Here is a 5,293-nt window from a genome sequence, read left to right as displayed (position 1 = left end):
AAAAAAAAAAAAAAAAAACACAACATTCTCTGTTCTCTTAAACCCTAACCAAAGTGAAAAGGTTTGGTTATGTTTAAATCTTCAAACCCACATGGTTAGCAGTTTTGACAATGTTATCGGTTTAATTTGGTTATATTAAACGGTTCTCTGGAGAACATAAATATTTTTTCTTCTAAAGTCTAAACCCATTTTTTTGTTTTGGAATTAGGCAATACTAACAAAAAAAAAAAATAATAAACTAAGGGCCTATTCATTTGCCTATCGCCAGCGACAGAAACCAACAACAACGACAGAAACCAACAACAGCGACAGAAAGTTGTTTGTTTGTCTGTCGCTAGTTTAGCGACCAGTCACAGCGACTATCGACAGTGATCAACGATCATAATTTTCAGTCGTTAAAATTTTTAGCGATCATCAACGATCAGTCACTGAAACTGGTTGCTGGATCCAGCGACAGACAAACGAATAACATAACGACAAAAAAAACTAAAAATTGATAAATTAAATATGATCAAAATAGAAGTTACTTAAATAAAAATATAACTACATATAGTAATTAAAATTAAACTAAATTTAACTAAATATAATACTAAATTAATTTAATATAATTAACTAAAATTCTAAAAAAAAATCAGTTACAAACAAATTAAATTTAAAAATATTAAAATAAATAAATTTAAAATAAAATTCATATTAATTATTTGAAAATATGTAAATATGTTTTAATTTATTTTCATGGATATGTATAATTTTTATTTTTAACTAAAAATATAAATTATCAAAAATTAAATTTTATTAATTTAAAAAATATATCTATATTAACATTTCTGAAGTACATTTTATGTTATGCCTTTTGATTTTGTTTACTTAAAAAAATTATTTACAGCATTAACCCCTAAAATTTTTCCAAAAATAACATTAATTCAGATTTTGTTTCCTAAATATTTTACATTCCATTCCAACTAAAAAAATAACAGCAATCAATATGGAAATATAAACTATGATATATGTAACCACGTATTTTGTTGTGTTTTGAAGATATTCTATATCTGAATCCTTTACAAACAAAGAAAACAACAATTTGATTCCAATTTTGTTTATCAAAACCTATGAGTTTTGATTCTTAATGTAAGAAGAACTTCGATTGACATTTATTTAAATATTATAATATATATATATAAACTTAATAAAAATTTTAAATATTATGAATATGTAAAATTAAAAAAGTTTGAAATACTATATAATGTGGTTATACACTAGATGAGTTATAAAGAGAACATATTGGAATTAATAAAATATTATTAAATTTGTGCAAACACGGGTTAAATCCTCATTTTATTATTTGTCAACACTACTAATATTAGAATATTTGACATATAAAGTCAAGTTGATTTAACTAAGATTGTGTAAAATAATTAAATCATTAAGAAAAATGTGACTTAATCACAATGTATAAATTACTTATTATGTATTTAGATCTCTTATTTTTTGTTATAATAATTAAAAATCAAATATAATCTCAAACACTAAACAAAACAAACAAATGGTTATGAAGTGTATTGCAGTTAAAAAAATAATATAAACATTTTAGCCACACAACAATCAAAAGTTTAGTTATTCTTCTATTTACAAAACATTCAATATTTAACAAATAAACACGACATAAAATATAAATTATAACAAAAATTATATGTCCGCGGTACACCGCGGGTTAAAATCTAGTATACAGGAATTAGTCGCAGTGACAAATAAATGAACAACTCAACGACAGTTTCTAGCGACAGTCGTTACAGTCAGTCGCTAAACAAACAACATATGCTGTCACTGGAATCTGTTGCTAGTCGCTGGATCCAGCGACAGGCAAACAAACAAGGAGTATTCTAACCATAACCTAGCCCTGGGCAAAAAAACCGGATCCGAGGACCCGAACCGGAACCGATCCGAAATAACCGGTTCGGTTCGGATACGGTTATTGCTAAAAGTAATCGATGGATAATTTTTTCTCATAACCGTGGATATCGGGTCGGTTCCGGGTATTACCCGAGGATCCGACTGGGTACCCGAGGACCCGAAGAAAGAAAGAAAAAACCCTCGACTCGATCAGTATCGAATCAGAATATCCCTTTTGTTTTTGAGATGTAGCCGATCAAAGGTTTTGGTCTTTGTCGATACTCGATTCACAGTCACAGCTGCTTTACCGTACTAGTTTGTCCTCTCTAATATACCACCAGTCTAAACCTACTATAAAAACTGGAATCCCTAACTAATTTCGCTCAAGCGTCGCCGTCCCAGGTCTCTTCGTCTTTGCCAAAATCGCCACCATCTGCGTTGTCGACAAACCAATCTGAGGTATGTTTTCGATCCGAAATTCTGAACCTTACTCTTAATAAGAGTCTTAATCTCTTATACTCCATTAATCTTAGAAATGAGATAGTTAGATACTTAACTATAAGCTTCGGTTTTTAAGCTTTAGCAAGTTGATCATGTTGGTCCATAACTATAAGCTTCGGTTTTTTGTTGTTTTGTTGGTCTGTAATTTGTTTCTTTGTTTTGTCTCTAAAGTCTAAGCTTTAGGTTTCAACGTTTTGGTCTGTAAATGAGATAGTTAGAGAATGATAATGGTATGGTTCATTGGTTTGTAAGCTTTAGTTTTGTTTGAGATAGTTAGAGATGAGATAGATGTAATAGTTAGATCTTCAACAATCTTCTAGACTTAACTATAAGCTTCGGTTTTTAAGCTTTAGCAAGTTGATCATGTTGGTCTATAACTATAAGCTTCGGTTTTTTGTTGTTTTGTTGTTCTGGCTAGTAATTTGTTTCTTTGTTTTGTCTTAACAAGTTGTTTTGTTGTTCTGGTCTATAACTATAACTATAAACTTTAGTTTTGTTTGTTTCGATCTGACCCTTACTCAGCTTTGTTTTGTTTCGATCTGAACCTTACTCAGCTTTGTTTTGTTTCGATCTGACCCTTACTTTGCTTTGTTTTGTTGGTCCGTACTTTGTTTCTTTGTTCTGTTTCTATAAGCTTCTTTGTTTAGGTTGTAACTTGATAATCGTTTCATGTTGGTCTATAAGCTTCTTTGTTTAGGTTCATGTTGGTCTATACTTAAGCTTCTTTGCTAATCTGATAATCATTTGTTATCCTTTGTTTATAAGCTTTAGCTTATCGTATATAAGCTTTAGATTGTTTCTTTTCTTTTGATTAAGGTTGTAATTTGTTTCTTTTCTAAATGGTGCAGATGGCGTCTTCTCATCATCCTCCACCACCACCAAACAATCAGTCAATGAGTGATGAAGATGACAGTGGAACAGACGATGAAGTTGTTGGACCTAACAACAAGAGGAGACATTGTGAAGAAGGTGTTGGAAAGAAATCAACAACATCGTGGGTTTGGCAACACTTCACTAAACAGAAGGACAATAATGACTTATGCAATTGTCATTATTGTGGGAAACAGATGAAATGTCCAAGTAAGTCGGGTACCTCCAATTTAGCTAAGCATCTGAAAACGTCATGCAAGGCATTCAAGGTATGGCAAGCTGCTAATCTAGAAAAGAGTCAGAATGTGTTTTCTCCTGATGGTGTTGGTGGTGAGCTTAGGTTGTGTAAAGTCTCTGAATCTGTGGTTAGGGAAGCTACAAATGAGTTGTTGGTTTTGGCTGAACTACCATTATCGTTTATAGAGTGCCTAGCTTGGAGACATTTCTGTGCTAAAGTCCAGTTGTATAAACCTCACTCTCGGAGAACAGCAACAAGAGATATTGTGGAGTTGTTTGTTAAGAGGAAAGCAGCAATGAAGAAGGTTCTTGGGGAGAATAAACAGAGGTTGTCATTAACAACCGATATTTGGGTGGCTCCATATACTGGAAATAGTTATATGGTCATTACTGATCATTATATTGATGCTTGGTGGAAGTTAAAGAAGCTGATCATTGGTTTCAAGAATGTTCCAGATCATAAAGGTTCAACAATCTCCAAGGTTCTTATGGATTGTATGGAAGAGTGGGACATCAAGAAGATCTTTTGCATCACAGTAGACAATGCCACTGCTAACAGTTCAGCAATAAGGAGATTCAAGGAAGCATTTACACAGCTTAATGGGAATGATGCATTTATTCTTAAAGGTGATTATTTGCATCTAAGGTGTGCCACTCATATATTGAATTTGATTGTTAAGGATGGTCTGACAGAGGTAGATGACAGTGTGGCTGCCATCAGGAATGGGATTAATTATCTGAGAGGTACAACAGACAGATTGAAAGCATTTGATCTTAGAGTGGAAACAGCAAAAGTCAAACGTGGAAGCATACCTTTAGATGTCAAGACCAGATGGAACTCCACTTACCTTATGTTAGAACAAGCTTTGAGGTTTAGGGTGGCATTTGAAAAGATGCAAGCTGAAGACAAAGTCTATAATGACTACTTTGAGGAAAAAGTGGATGGGACAAAAAGGGTTGGACCAGCAGTCAAGAAGGATTTCGATGCAGTTGAGAGGTTGGTTCAATTTCTTGCCATCTTTTACAAGTCTACACTAGTACTATCAGCTTCAACTTCTGTTTGCTCCCACAAGATATACAATGAGATAGTTACCATCTTAAAAAACATTACTGCTCTAACTGCAAGTACTGGTCCTGATGCAAATTTGAGATGGAAAGCATTGGTTATGTTAGAGAAATTAGAGAAGTATTGGGATCCTTTAGGAGAGAAGGTTGAAATGAATAAGTTGTTGATAGTAGCAAGTATATTCGACCCAAGAAAGAAGATGAAGTTTGCTCAGCTTTGTTTTGACACACTTTATGGTAAGAATAGTGTTGAGGCTACTCATCTTCATGATTCAGTCTTGCAAATCCTCAAGGATATGTTTGCAGAGTATAGTGTTTTAGTCAATAGAAGTGGCAGTGGTGAATCAGAGACATCTACTCAGTCCCAAAGAGCAACTTTTCAGTCTCAAGAACAAGTTGGAAGTGATTATTGTGAGAGAACTGTTGGTTTTGAAAGCATGGAGAGTCTCTACAAAGATGTGGTTAAAGAACTAGGAATTCAAGATTCATCAAATGAGCTGGAGTTGTATTTGAAAGAAAATGTGGAGAATCCAACCCTTCTAAATGGTGCTGAGTATGATTTGCTATCTTGGTGGAGGATCAATAGCCCAAAGTTCCCTGTTCTATCACTTATTGCTAGAGACATACTTGCAATGCAAGTGTCTTCAGTAGCATCAGAATCTGCATTTAGCACTAGTGGGAGGATATTGAACCCACAAAGAAGCTGCTTAACCCACTACATGATTGAAGT

Source organism: Camelina sativa, chromosome 17 (assembly GCF_000633955.1).
Source record: "Camelina sativa cultivar DH55 chromosome 17, Cs, whole genome shotgun sequence".
Lineage (NCBI taxonomy): Eukaryota > Viridiplantae > Streptophyta > Magnoliopsida > Brassicales > Brassicaceae > Camelina > Camelina sativa.
This window is presented reverse-complemented; position numbering follows the sequence as displayed.